This window comes from Schistocerca americana, chromosome 9, assembly GCF_021461395.2.
Source record: "Schistocerca americana isolate TAMUIC-IGC-003095 chromosome 9, iqSchAmer2.1, whole genome shotgun sequence".
NCBI classification, from domain to species: Eukaryota; Metazoa; Arthropoda; class Insecta; order Orthoptera; family Acrididae; genus Schistocerca; species Schistocerca americana.
In genome coordinates, this window is record NC_060127.1 from 36,446,666 (window position 1) to 36,462,763 (window position 16,098).

Here is a 16,098-nt window from a genome sequence, read left to right on the forward strand (position 1 = left end):
CTGAATGCTTTTTTAAAAAGGAAAAATTGCATATTGGAAGTATGTAATTGTACATACGTGTCTGAAAACAGAACAAATGACAAGGTGTAAACTTATTGTGCACTGCATCATGCTGTGCGAACTTTATTCCTGATACTCTCACTTTACATAGGTATTAGGAAAAATTGGTGTTACTTAGCAGATGCCTGCATAGTTTGTGAATAATGGTATCCTCAGACTTGAGGGAATGATATAGGGTTATCAAAAATTAAGTATTGAATGGTAGAGAAAAGTCATCATTTATTTGAGAAGACGATTGCTAACATCAGTCACCACATTTACCAAGTGCATCACAATTTTAGGGAAAACTGAAATGAGTCACAGTGTGGGATAATTGAAGCAAAAACCTTCCATTAAGCGTGGATCCCCAAACAACCCATCTGGGATATACTTACGAAAGTGTGGGTACAAGCTGCTCCTGGTTTCAGTATGAAACACTGTCCTGTCTAGTGCAAATTATTTGAAATTTAAACTTTTCATTTATGTCCCCATCTAAATAGACTCAAATTTCATCATTGGCCAACCTTAACACAAAGAATAGTACAAGTTAGAATATACTGTACACTTGTACGTGCTAATGTGCTCTGTGTGTCGTCCTCACATTTGGATGCAAAATGCACTTGTCTCTGCAGTGAGTTACGAATTCATTCAAACACCCCCGACTCTTCTCTGAAAGCTCAACTTGGCTGCAGAACTTGTTGCTCCAGTTCTTCAATTGTAACAGTGGCAGTACTGTACACTTTACTTGTGAGGCGACCCCAGACAGAAAAATCTGGAGGTTTGAGGTTAGGTGATCACTGAGGCTTGACCTACTCATCGTTGACTGTAGTGGCACATTAGATATGATCTTCCATCAGCAGCATGCTGTGTACATCTACATATATGCTCTGCAAGCCACTGAATGGTGCATGACAGTTGCTCTCTTGCACCATCACCCATCATTTCCTTTCCCATTCCACTCACAAATGAAGTGAGCGAAAAACAACTGTCTATACGAGGTACGAGTAATGGGAATTTTTTAACTTTGTGGGCTTTATACATCCAATTTTGAATGTTTTTTTTTTTAGTGTTGGTACACATGTTCCTGATGTATGTTTTCATTTTCATCAGTTTTGAATATTTAGTTTTATATGTGAAATGTATTCACAGTTGCGAATATGAATTACCATTGAGTGTCTAATGGAAATATGACAATGAAAATTTGAGCCCGACTGGGACTCGAATGTGGATTTCCCACTTATTGTGCACCTTACTGTTTGGCTGCCTGAGCACGACTCACAACCAGACCCAAACATCTATATGTTGTCAACGGTGTGTCTACAACCTATAGTTGTACATCCACTATGTATAATCGCATACAGGGGAGACATTTTACTTCAAAGTTGCTTGCCCGGTGTCAGCAGATAAATATAGTATTGCAGTGCCTGTGCTCTAGATTGTGATGCAATGCTCCTTCAGACATGTATTCTGACCATAGTTGGCGGTTGTGTGTGCATGGGGTGTGCTTCCGTGGGTGTATGTATCGTGTACATTTCTCTTTTGCTGGTAGCAATCTGTCTTTTCTGACACTGTTGGTATTCCTACCTGGGGTTTCTTATACAGGGTTATTACAAATGATTGAAGCGATTTCACAGCTCTACAATAACTTTATTATTTGAGATATTTTCACAATGCTTTGCACACACATACAACCACTCAAAAAGTTTTTTTAGGCATTCACAAATGTTCGATATGTGCCCCTTTAGTGATTCGGCAGACATCAAGCCGATAATCAAGTTCCTCCCACACTCGGCGCAGCATGTCCCCATCAATGAGTTCGAAAGCATCGTTGATGCGAGCTCACAGTTCTGGCACGTTTCTTGGTAGAGGAAGTTTAAACACTGAATCTTCCACATAACCTCACAGAAAGAAATCGCATGGTGTTAAGTCAGGAGAGCGTGGAGGCCATGACATGAATTGCTGATCATGATCTCCACCACGACCGATCCATCGGTTTTCCAATCTCCTGTTTAAGAAATGCCGAACATCATGATGGAAGTGCGGTGGAGCACCATCCTATTGAAAGATGAAGTCGGTGCTGTCGGTCTCCAGTTGTGGCATGAGCCAATTTTCCAGCATGTCCAGATACACGTGTCCTGTAACGTTTTTTTCGCAGAAGAAAAAGAGGCCGTAAACTTTAAACCGTGAGATTGCACAAAACATGTTAACTTTTGGTGAATTGCGAATTTGTTGCACGAATGCATGAGGATTCTCTACCACCCAGATTCGCACATTGTGTCTGTTCACTTCACCATTAAGAAAAAATGTTGCTTCATCACTGAAAACAAGTTTCGCACTGAACGCATCCTCTTCCATGAGCTGTTGCAACCGCGCCGAAAATTCAAAGCATTTGATTTTGTCATCGGGTGTCAGGGCTTGTAGCAATTGTAAACGGTAAGGCTTCTGCTTTAGCCTTTTCTGTAAGATTTTCCAAACTGTCGGCTGTGGTACGTTTAGCTCCCTGCTTGCTTTATTCGTCGACTTCCGCAGGCTACGCGTGAAACTTGCCCGCACGCGTTCAACCGTTTCTTCGCTCACTGCAGGCCGACCCGTTGATTTCCCCTTACAGAGGCATCCAGAAGCTTTAAACTGCGCATACCATTGCTGAATGGAGTTAGCAGTTGGTGGATCTTTGTTGAACTTCGTCCTGAAGTGTCGTTGCACTGTTATGACTGATGTGAGTGCATTTCAAGCACGACATACGCTTTCTCGGCTCCTGTCGCCATTTTGTCTCACTGCGCTCTCGAGCGCTCTGGCTGCAGAAACTGAAGTGCAGCTTCAGCCAAACAAAACTTTATGAGTTTTTCTACGTATCTGTAGTGTGTCGTGACCATATGTCAATGAATGGAGCTACAGTGAAGTTATAAAATCGCTTCAATCATTTGTAATAGCCATGTATTAACAAATCATTGCTAGAGGTGAAAGATGTGATAAGTAATAAAATAAATTCTTTGGACCAACTGAGGATCGGACTCTGAACCATTCAATGTGTAGTCTAATACTTAAAAGAACAGATACTCTGGCTGACAAAAAAAGTAATGAATTGAGAAGACACAGTCGGACATCAATGTAACTTTGTACATGTACATCAGCAGGTATGTAAATGATAACTGCAATGCCCTGTAACAACTAGAATGATCGCCTGACCGCTTTAGTGTCATTCATGTTTGGTGTTGTTATGAAGCATGGCAGGGTATATAAGGGACATAAACGGCATTGGATGTCGAGTGGTTACTGTGAAGGACATGGAGATGCGGTATACTCGTTTGACCCAGCATTATCAGCACTTGAGATAAGTCTGAAGGGCCATTACTGTGAATCTCTATTTGGCTGGCTGGTCAAATCATGCAATATCCAGACTTGTGGAGATGTGGATGTAAAAGTGGCCCGATGTCACACTGCACGGAAACATGAGAACAGGCGTACTCCTTGTCAAGGATCCAGACAACTGCATCTGATAACGAGGGACAATTGCCATATAGTGCACCGATTGCACTGTGAAGCATTCGCACCTCTGTCTGCCATATGAAAAATAGTAATGGACTCCCTGCAACATTCTGTGTTGTCCTGCACAACTGGTCAGAAACTAGCAAGAGCCGGTCTAGGGAAGTATTATCTTATATGTAGGCTGTTGCTAACATAACACAAACGGACGCATTTGGAAAGGTGCCACGACCAGTGGAAACCAGCGAAAGGGTCCCATTCTTCCAATGTTTCGGAGAGGGATGGTGGTTTTACCCCTGGCGTCACGGTGTAGAAAGCCATCAAGTATCAGGTCGTGCCCGGTAGTGATCGAGGGAGTTCTGATGGCACAACGGTACCTCACGTACTTCCTGCAAACTTGCATGTTGCCTCTCGTGTGACAGTATTGTGGTGCCATCTAGCGACAGTACAATGCTCATTCACATATGGAATGTGCTTCTGTGAACTGCCTGTGTGATGCTGAGGTATTCCTGTGGTCAGCATGATCCTCAGATCTGACCCTGATAGAACACGTGGGTGATCAACTCGGACGTCAACTCCATCCCTGTGCCAGTATCCAGGATATCGAGGACTGGTTATGACTGTTGTGGGCTACCTTACTTCAGGAGAGGATATGATGGCTTTAACACACCTTTCCCAACCAAATATGTGCACACATCCAGGACTGGGTGCAACATCATACTGCTACAGGATGACAATTATTCAACTATATGAAATAAAATCGTCATAACTTCTGAATGGTTTGCATTACGATATTCAAACTGCACAGCATGATGGGAATTAGCTTGCGCATGTGCCTTGTTGTTGTCAGCTGTTCGCATGTTAAAATGTCACAGTACAGCAGGCATGAGCCTATAGCACTTGTAGAGGCCTATTATGCACGCACCTAAAAGGCCAACTGCAGCTTAAAGAAAATTCAAGCTGAAGAAAGCTTGTCCAAGTGTGCTAACAATGAAGAATATGATCACAAGTTTGAGAGAACGGGCAGTGTTCACGATGACTTGTGTTGGCAATAGCATTTGTCAAAAAGGGGTGAAAACGCATGGAAACATCGAGAAGACAGGCCCTGTGTTTCAAACCAGTCCCAGGAAATTGATCAGATGAGCTGCATAACAGGTGGGAATCAACCAGGAAACACTGCGACAAATTATTGTTGAAGATCTGCATCTCTTTCCATACAATATTCAAACCCATCGGCTGTTAAGCGCCAGAGCTATACAACAGCAGTTGTGTTTCACCAACAGTATTGGCCACAGAAGTAACAAACAGGAGTTTGATGTGGATAAGGTTTGATTAAGCAATGAAGCCCACTTTCATTTGGATGGGTTCATCAATAAGCAAAATTGGCGCATTCGGGGGACTGAGAATCCGCATTTCATGATCGAGAAGTCTTTTCACCTTCAATGGGTGACTGTGTGGTGTGCAGTGTCCAGTCACAGAACGATTGGTGCAATATTCCTTGATAGCAAAGTGACTACTGAGTGGTATGTGGAAGTTTTGGAAGAGGATTTCATCTCCATTATCCAAAGTGACCCTGGCTTCGACAAGATGTGGTTCATACAAGATGGAGCTTGACCCCATCAATGCAGGAGAGTGTGTGATGTCGTGGAGTAGCACTTTGAGGAGCGCATTCTGGCTCTGGGATACCCAGAGGCCATCGGCATCGGCCACAGCGGGATTGATGACCTCAGATGTTAAGTCCCATAGTGCTCAGAGCCATTTGAACCATCGGTCTCAATTGGTTGTCATATTCTCCAGATCTGAACACATGCAACTCCTTTTGTGGGGCTATATTAAAGACAAGGTGTACAGCAATACCCCAAAAACCATTGCCGAGCTGAAAACAGCCATTCAGGAGGTCATCGACTGCATCAATGTTCTGACACTTCAGCAGATCATGAAGAATTTCACTATTCGTATGTGCATCGTCGCTAATGATGGCAAGCATATCAAATATGTCATAACCTAAATCCAAATATCTGTAAAGTGAATATAATAGAGGGAAACATTCCACGTGGGAAAAATATATCTAAAAACACAGATGATGTGACTTACCGAACGAAAGTGCTGGCAGGTCGATAGACACACAAACAAACACAAACATACACACGAAATTCAAGCTTTCGCAACAAACTGTTGCCTCATCAGGAAAGAGGGAAGGAGAGGGAAAGACGAAAGGATGTGGGTTTTAAGGGAGAGGGTAAGGAGTCATTCCAATCCCGGGAGCGGAAAGACTTACCTTACGGGGAAAAAAGGACAGGTATGTACACACTCGCACACACACACATATACATCCGCATATACACAGACACAAGCAGACATTTGTAAAGGCAAAGAGTTTGGGCAGAGATCACCAAACTCTTTGCCTTTACAAATGTCTGCTTGTGTCTGTGTATATGCGGATGGACATGTGTGTGTGTGCGCGAGTGTATACCTGTCCTTTTTTCCCCCTAAGGTAAGTCTTTCCGCTCCCGGGATTGGAATGACTCCTTACCCTCTCCCTTAAAACCCACATCCTTTCGTCTTTCCCTCTCCTTCCCTCTTTCCTGATGAGGCAACAGTTTGTTGCGAAAGCTTGAATTTCGTGTGTATGTTTGTGTGTCTATCGACCTGCCAGCATTTTCGTTCGGTAAGTCACATCATCTGTGTTTTTAGATATATCTGTAAAGTGACGTTTACATGCTGAATCAAGTGTGTGCACACCGTAGATTGTATCTAATTTTCATTTTTTTTTTTTTTCTGTCATTCAATAATTGTCACCCTCTAAGTTGGTTCATAGTGTCAAGTCCTTTGTAAATTTGAGCCAATATTTTAATCAATGAAATAACATCACATATCCTCTTGACCCATTTCTTTTCTTCCTCTCCCTTTGCGAGATTAAATTTTTTTTGGAGCAGTGTATAACCACATTAACTTCTACCAACAGTGGAGTGGGATAAGGACAGGTATACTGCTATGTGCTACAGAGCAAGGTTCTAAAATACTTATTATGTTGGGCACTATATGCAAAACAGTCACATGAAAATTATGAGTCGTCCTGTGTCATTGTTGGTGAGTTGCGAATTTCAGCTTGATTAGATTACTGCCTGTACCAGTAGCCCTTAATTTATTTCACTGTGCCCTTCATTAGACTGTGACAGGGATGGAGCTCAAAACTGAGTATTTGTGAAAGGCAACTGAAGTAGAACGAATACAAATCAGTGACTGGACCATTTATAGCTGGTTTTTTGGAGACACTTAATTTTCCGAATCAGCAGTTTTCCACTAGTTCAATGGCTGTTATTGGATGATACTGAAGAAATCTAGCTTTGGACAAATATCGTCATAGAAGACAACCTGTGATACAGCAATCAACAAATAATTCATGTAACCCTACGAGATGTAAGTTATATCTAGTCTGCATTACCTTCCTTTGTCCATGCATTGGTACCAATGCTGATGCCAACTTTGGTCGATATTTGTGGGGGGGTGCCCACATATTGGAGCCAACGTTCAGTTAAATTCATATACAGGGACTGTAAAAATGTCTAATGCACAGATCGCAAATGTTGCATTTATGGTTTTGACCATCAACAGATTGCTCCTCTGTTCCTGAGATATTTCGAAAAACTCAACTTGGAAATAAATAAGACAATGATGAATGATTCAACAAACAAACAAACAAACAAGCTCAGTTTCAAAAGGGCAAAGACAGAAAACAAACAATGTTGGCACTAACGTGCAGTCAGTGCATCAATAGTGGCCCATCGTCCTTTGATATTTGGCCGAAATACCGACAAGCAATGAGGTAATATATTAATGAAAATAATCAGTTTTTGAAAATGTAACGTAATTGGACAGATAAAAAATCTACTCATGAAGTGACGGCAGGAGAACATGTGTAAAGATACTGAAATTTGTAAGCTTTGGGAGCCAGTGGCTCCCTTTTGGCAGCAGGAAGAAAGAGGGGTGAAGGAAAAGGATTAGAAGGAATAAGACCTTAACCTCTCATTTTCCCCCTTCAACCCTTCTGCCAGAAGGAGCCACTGGCTCTGAAAGCATGCAGATTTCAATACCTTTATATGTGCATTTTCCTGCTGCTGCTTGGTCAGTAGATTTTTTCATCTATTCAATTAGTAATGGAGTCGTGTCAACATTCAACCGATGTTGGTTCCAATGCTATTTCACTGATACACACACTGGCCGAACACTGTTGGTGTCAACATTAACCCCAATGTGTGCACCTGGCCTTAGGCTCTCCTATCTCATTGTTGCTGCTGGAAAACCCAATGATTCATCAACAGATTGGCATTTGAATGCAATAGCCTACATTGCAGTTGAAAGAATATGCACAATTACAGAGTTGTTGCGCAATGTTACTGTGTCCTTTCTCAAATTTTTTTCCACTTAAACAGCTTCTAATATTCCATGTGCTGGCGATTTCTCAACTAACCTGCTGGGTAATAAAACTATTCTAGGAAGGAATAATTAATTATGCACAAACAGTATAACAGAAAGACCACGATTAAATTTGTGGCTGAGTTGGGTATTCAGAATGCAAAATTTAGTACACAGGACTGCCACATCTGGCAGCAACAATGGCTCCAATCCGACTGCTGAAGTTGAACTGCACTTGGATGACAAATACAGGTATGTCATTGTACACTATTCAACCATATACCTGATTTCACCACCACAGGGGCTCGTTCATGGTGGCAAATGTCAGTCTCTCAGAAGCTCACGACCAAATGTTTCCTATCGCTGAGAGAGCAGTAGAATGTACTTGGCGGGGCAACAATCCGAAACCTTCTGTATCAAGATAGGTTGTGACAGCATGAGCAATGTGCAGTCCTCAGTTGCCTCATTGAATGATATCACAGAGGCCTCAAAGATAGGAAACAGTTACCAGCCTTAACATGCCAGATATGTAATACTTTCTATCCAAATCAGTGGTTATCCAAACAAGATATGATCAAGTTCTGCACCCAGTGACTGAGAAGACAAGGCTCATGACATCTAAGACGCTGTCTGTCTGCACAAAAGGCCACTTCGAAAGTGTGGCCGACATATGTGTGAACCACTCAGTTGCTGGCATGTACTCCAGCAAAATGTCCCCGACTTAAAAAGGTACTTCACAGCCTGTGCCACCGTGATTCTTCCCACTAACAGCAGCTTCTGAACTACACACGTGGGAACTCCCTGCAGGATATCCTCAGTTCCTTTAAGCCCCCTGGCCTCAGACTTTGCTACTCACTGGCCCTGCCTCCCTCTGCCCCTTTCCCTGCTCGCACTGCAGCCTCACACACACTCGATGTACCCCACTGCACCTTCACAGTTCAAAGCCACTTCTCCCCCTTTGCCCCAAAGCACAGCCTCCCAATGATGCAGCTAGCATCCACCCACCACGTGCCTGCACACTCCCACAGGTAGCAGTACAGAAACTTCCCCACCTCACCTCATACGTGTTCTTTACCTCCATTACCCACTAGAGCAGAGGTTGCTACTCACTTAAGCCAGGCCTCAACATCTTGCCTACAGATGACAGGGGCCATATATACACTATGTGATCAAAAGTGTCCGGACACCTGGCTGAAAATGACTTACAAGTTCGTGGCACCCTCCATTGGTAATGCTGCAATTCAATATGGTGTTGGCCCACCCTCAGCCTTGATGAAAGCTTTCACTCTCGCACACATATGTTCAATCAGGTGCGGGAAGGTTTCTTGGGGAATGGCAGCCCATTCTTCACAGAGTGCTGCACTGAGGAGAGGTATCAATGTTGGTCGATGAGGCCCAGGACGAAGTCGGCGTGCCAAAACATCCCAAAGGTGTTCTATAGGATTCAGGTCAGGACTCTGTAGAGGCCAGTCCATTACAGGGATCCCCATCCCCAAATCGCTCTTCAACAGTGGGAAGCAAGAAGGTGCTTAAAACATCAATATAGGCCTGTGCTGTGATAGTGCCATGCAAAACAACAAGGGGTGCAAGCCACCTCCATGAATAACACGACCTCACCATAACACCACCGCCTCCCACTTTTACTGTTGGCACTACACACGCTGGCAGATGACGTTCACCGGGCATTCGCCATAACCACACCCTGCCATCAGATCGCCACATTGTCTACCATGATTCATCACTCCACTGTTCAATCGTCCAATGTTTACGCTCCTTACACCAATCAAGGTGTCATTTGGCATTTACCGGCGTGATGTGTGGCTTATGAGCAGCCGCTCAACCATGAAATCCAAGTTTTCTCACCTCGCGCCTAAGTGTCATAGTACTTGCAGTGTATCCTGATGCAGTTTGGAATTCCTGTGTGATGGTCTGGTTAGATGTCTGCCTGTTAGACATTACGATCCTCTTCAACTGTCGGTGGTCTCTGTCAGTCAACAGACAAGGTCGGCCTGTACACTTTTGTGTTGTACATGTCCCTTCATGTTTCCACTTCACTATCACATCGGAAACAATGGACCTAGGGATATTTAGGAGTGCATACAGACATATGACACAAACGGCATCCAATCACCTGACCACATTCGCAGTCCACGAGTTCCGAGGAGTGCCCCATTCTGTTCTCTCACAATGTATAATGACTACTGAGGTTGCTGATATGGATTACCTGGCAGTAGGTGACAGCACAATGCACCTAATATGAAAAAGTATGTTTTGGGGGGTGTCTGGATACTTTTGATCACATAGTGTATGTGATGCGAGTTGTGCACGCATGAATTTGAGGATGACTATGTCCTATAAGTTTGTCTACTTTTAAATGACTTTCAAATGTGACTGTCTGCCGCTCAATACCTCCTCTATGTTATGAGTTGCAATCTACCAGTAAACCCCTCCCCATCTCCAAATCTTTAAAGAATCAAATGCCCATGTATAAAACAGCTTCAAAAGTCTGATTACTTTACAAATGAGTTAACGTGTTAAATAATTAACAATAAGCATTGAAATCATTTTGGTCTGAAGATGCAGAACGCGAATTATGAAAAGGTTAGTTGCTACTCAACATAAAGCGGAGTTGCTTTGTTGTAGGTAGCCATGACAAAAAGACTGTCAGAAAATGAGCTTTCGGCCAACAAGGCCTTCATCAGAGATGAAACACACACACACACACACACACACACACGTCGCAGTCTCTGGTTGCTGAGGCCATACTGTGAGCAGCAGTGCATGATGGGAGATGCAACAGGATATATTGCAGGGAGAATTCCCACCTGTGCAATCAGAACAGCTGGTGTTGGTGGGAAAGAGACAGATGGCACAGGCTGTGAAGAGGTCACTGAAATGAAGAATGCTGTGTTGTTGGGTGGCGCGCTCAGCAAAAGGGGGTGGTCCAGCTGTTTCTTGGCCAATGTTTGACGGTGTCCATTCATGTGGATAGACAGCTTGTTGTTTGACATACCCATGTGGAATGCAGCATAGTGGTTGCAGCGTAGCTTATAGATCACATGACTGGTTTCACTGTATAGTGAGTAGATGGGTTAGGAAATGCTTCTGATCGGACTGGAGTAGGTGGTGGTGGGAAGATGTATGGGACAGGTCTTGTATCTAGGTCTATTACAGGGATATGAGCCATGAGGCAAGATGTTGGGAGCAGGAGTTGTGTAGGGATGGACAAGGATATTGTGTAGGTTCAGTGGGTGGCAGAATAGCACTGTGGAAGGGGTGGGAAGGGTAGTGGGTAGGACATTCTCCATTTCACAGCATGATGAGAGGTAGTCAAAACTCTGGAAGAGAATGCAATTCAGTTGCTCCAGTCCTCGGTGGTACTAAATCACAAGGAGACTGCACCTCTGTGGCCGAACAGTGGGACTTTAGGTGTTGGGTGACTCAAGGGATACGGCATAGGAGATCTGTTTTTTTACAAGGTTTGGAGGGTAATTACGGTCTATGAAGGCCCCAGTTAGACTCTCGGTATATTTTGAGAGGGACCACTTGTCACTACAGATGCAACGGCCATTGGGGGCTAGGCTGTATGAAGGGACTTCTTGGTATGGAATAGGTGGCAGCTGTCGATGTAGAGGTATTGCTGGTGGTTGATAGGTTTGATATGGTCAGAAGTATTGATGTAGCCATCTTTGAGGTGGAGGTCAACATCTAGGAAGGTGGCTTGTTGAGTGGGGGAGGACCACTCATTTTAGTAAGGTTTGAAGCTCCTCTTTTTGTTCTTCCATGTTTGCAATTTAAAAACTGTGTTGTTTTGGAAATCAGCCTTATGCAAACACAATTAGTTTATTTTTACATTTACCCAGACATGTTTCGATACCAATGTGTCATCTTCCGTGGGTCAAATTTTTATTTCTGTGAAGTACAATATCACATTTGTAATGATTTAACTGCTGTTGGCCTAAGAAATACAATATTTGCAATTTGTTTGGACACTCACCCTAAAATTGCATCGCTAACTGAATTGCATTATTATACATCGATTTTAGTGCTTGTTTTAGTCGTTTTTTTGACAGCATGTCATCTGCAAACTAGCCATGAAGAAAATTATTGTGTATTTGTGGAGAGCTGTTTTGAGGGTAGAGGTTATGTACGTTTCTGACCTTACATTTTCTGGCCTGTTTCCTGTCCCTGGTTGGTGTCTCAATCAGCTGCTGTTTAGTGCATTGCTTTCACTCAGTTTTTCACAAATTTCCACTCACTACTTCACCTCACACGCACTTATACAAAATGTGGCGAAATGTGATCTGCGCAGACACTTCTGACAACACACTGAGTGAGAGGTGTCATGTTATGGTGCTGATTTTGAATGTGTGTGTGTGTGTGTGTGTGTGTGTGTGTGTGTGTGTGTGTGTCTGTGTCTGTGTTCCAAACAGTGTTTTGTTGCACAGTGTTGTATTTTCATTCAGGACACTCTTTCCCTGTATTATTGCTTTTCGTATGTGGTGAAGCGAACGGGGGAGAAGGTGTCGGGATTCTGGAGGAATGTGCATATGATGTCCTCACCCTCAATCCATATCACAAAGATGTCATCAATGAATCTGAACCAGGCGAGGGGGTTTAGAATTCTGCATGTTTAGGAAGGATTGCTGTTCATGGCCCAGGAACATAATGGCACAGGGTGGTGCCATGTAAGTGCCCATAGCTGTACCATGGATCTGTTTGTAGGTAATGCCTTCAAAGTAGAAGTAATTGTGGGTGAGGATACAGTTGATCATGCTGATTGGAGAGGAGGTTGTAGGTTTGAAATCTGTTCAATAGTGGTATGGCCATTGGCATTAGGGATGTTAGTGTAAAGGAAGGTGGCATCAATAGTGACAAGTAGGGCACCATGTGGTAAAGCAACATGAACTGTCGTAAGTTGGTGGAGGAAATGGTTGGTATCTTTTATATAGGACGGTAGGTCGCAAGTAATAGGCTGAAGGTGTTTGTTTACAAGAGTGAGATTCTCTCAGTGGGGGCCAAAACGAAGAATTCTCAGTGGTTGGACATATGGTCTGAGACAGGCCTAAGGATTTGAGGAGAGACTGGGGATCCTGCTGGATTCCTGGAATGGGGTCATTGTGGCAGGGTTTGTAGGTGGCTGAATCTGACGGCTGGCATAGTCCTTCCGCCAGGTAATCCTTGCGGTTCAAAAAACAGTGACGGAGCCTTTGTCGGCACGTAGAATTATAAGGCTGGGATCTGCTTTTAGGTAATGGATTGGATTTCTTTCCACTGATGTAAGGTTAGTTTACATGTTGAGGGATTTGGGGAATGATAGAGAGGCAAGGTTCGAGGTTAAGAAATTCTGGAAGTTAGCAGGAGTGGTTTGGGGGCAGTGGGAGTGAATCATGATTGGATGGAGGAGTGAACTGAGTCAGGCAGTGTTCAACATTAGTCTTTGATTGAGTCTGATTAGTAGGGTTGGTGGGGAAGAAGTGTTTCCACTGTAGGGACAGGGAAAAGGAGAGAAGGTCTTTAACAAGTTCAGCACAATTAAATTTGGAAGTGGGGCACAAGGTGAGGCCTTTGGAAAAGACTGATACTTCTGTGGGGCTAAGACTTTAGGAGGAAAGGTTCTGGTTTCTGTATGGTGGTGGGTGGGAGTTTTTGAGTGTGAGGTAAATACAGCTGGTCTGCGAGGCAGGGTTTATCAGGTATGAGGGGATGTGGAGAAAGTTTGGAGGTTGTTGTACAGGGTGGAGAGGTTTTTTGAGGTAGTGGTGTGCATGTTGCTATAGTTCCCGGAGTGAGAGGATTTCAATTTGTGATATGGGATCCAAGAATGTTAGATTGCATAGCAGGAGAATTTTACTGATGGAGAGGAGGTATCTCAAGGAGGTCGGCCTGATTGATATCGCTATGCAGGACTAGGTTGGTGAGAGTTAAGAACTGGCGGAATCTGAAAAGATGGAGGTCATTGTGCGGGGGGAAGGGTGGCAGCCAGAAATGGGTAATTTGATGGTAAGGCCATATGGGGGGATTCCATGAGCCAAGCAACAATGCAGGAACAGTATGTGGGACTGGGTTCTGGCTAGGGATAAGGAAACTTTTCTATACTGACGCACGTGGAAGGAGCAAGGATCCATGGCGGAGAGTGAAAATACATAAATAAAACAGAAATACATCAGAAAAAATTTTGCAAAAATACACCCAAACATGTTACATTCCATCCTGGATTTTCCATTGTTGAGAACCACAATTATGTTAGTTTTATTATTTTTGGACCATTCACACACTGGCTAATGAAAAAGTTTAGGAGAGGTTTGAAATTATGTGTAAAGGTAGTAGTTAGTTGATAAATTCTCTCATTATCAAACACTGAATGAGCATGGCCCAGATAATTATGTAGTCCATTTAAAGAAAAACAAATTTTGAATGCATATTACTGTTTACAACATTGTATCTCCTGAACTATGAGACATACAATGATATAATTCTGCAGCTACACTCAGTAGTGTATGCAGATATTGTCTGCAAAATATTTTGCAAATAGATTTAGTCACAAGGAAGCATTACATTAAAAAGTCGTCTGGAGCTGAAGTTATATTGCATGAACAGTGAAAATGTAATAAACGATATAACTTTATTTTCCTTTCATTATTTGTGTTTGTGTGAGTGTGTTTTTGTGACTGATGGAGCAAGGGGGAGGGGGGAGGGTGTCATTGGGAACAAGTTCTGAAAAGTCTGAAATTGTGTGCAAAGTTTGTCGAAACTCACTAAGTGCTCTCATTATCAAATACTGGAGGAATATAGTCTGGATAATTTGCATTCAGTAAGTTATGCTGTCTCAAGACAAACACCGATTCCAACTTTAATACTTGTTTTATTGTGTTAAACCTTTAATGTAAGATTATACTTCTTAATGAGTAGAGGAGATTATGAGAACTTTTTAAATTAGTCAATAATATTTTGCTGGAGACAATCAGTGATCAGAGCAGAATATCTGAAATTAATAATAAAACAGCATAGAGTGCAAATGAAAGTTTATGACAAGGTGATTGGTTTCAATCATCACATGATCATTTTCAGACTTTCAAAACCATACTGATGGGCACTAACTGTACACAGAGTAGGAACAGCTGAATGACAATTAATCAATTGGTTCGAGTACAGCCATTATTCAGCAATATGGTCTTGACGTTCTGAAGATTTTCATGCGATGATCAAAACCAGTTGCCTTGTAATACGCCTGCTTTTGTGATCTAGAATGTGTTCTAATTAATTTCTAATTGGTCAATAATTATATGACATATTGAAAATAAAAGTTTTATGCATCTGGAAGCCATCAGAGATGCAACCTGCAATGGGGAACCGGGTGTTTTTAACCATTTAGTAATATCAACCCTAATTTATATTAATGTTATTCTAATCCAGATTTTTCACTGTTCAATTTAGTAAGTTGCTTTTTTTATTTTTTATTGTGTATTTCAGTCTCGGGTCACTCAAATGGTACCAGTTTTGACCTATTACTGGGGTATCATCCTGTGATCCATGTACACTGCAAATGTGTACACATTCAACTACATTTCACTGCAACCACTGGCTTCTGTCCTCAATCAAAGTGGGTTTCTGCAAAAGTTATAGGGGACAGGGTAGTTCCATGATATGAACCAAATAATAAATACCCAGATCTGTTTTCTACAAAAGAATATAACTGGGTAGTGTTCGTGTTATCACGTCCCAAGTGTGGGTTTTGTTGGGGATTGAGCGACACGGTTCATGAAAGAGATTTAACCGGTTGACCTTAGTGAGAGGGAGACTTTTGATCTGGCTAAGATGTTAAAATCCCTGGTGTGAAGGTACAAGGCTAGGAAGTGGGTGGAAATAAACTCTTCCGAATGTTACACAAGTTCTAGTTTATTCAGAAAGAATTGGTAATTGCACCTACGGAATGGCCAAGTGTTTCACAGGGCGGCGACTAACTACCACCATTCCGACTGCCTGATACAAGCTCTTCAGTGAAACTGCTGCCCACACTAGCACCCTACACCAGAGTCCTGCGGCCACCGCCTAAACACTCATCGGCGACTATCTCCAGATGCCTGCCTACAGCCTGTTCCTCAGCCCAAGTCACTTCTGTCCACACTGACTACTGTCGTTACCAGGAGCCTAACCTCG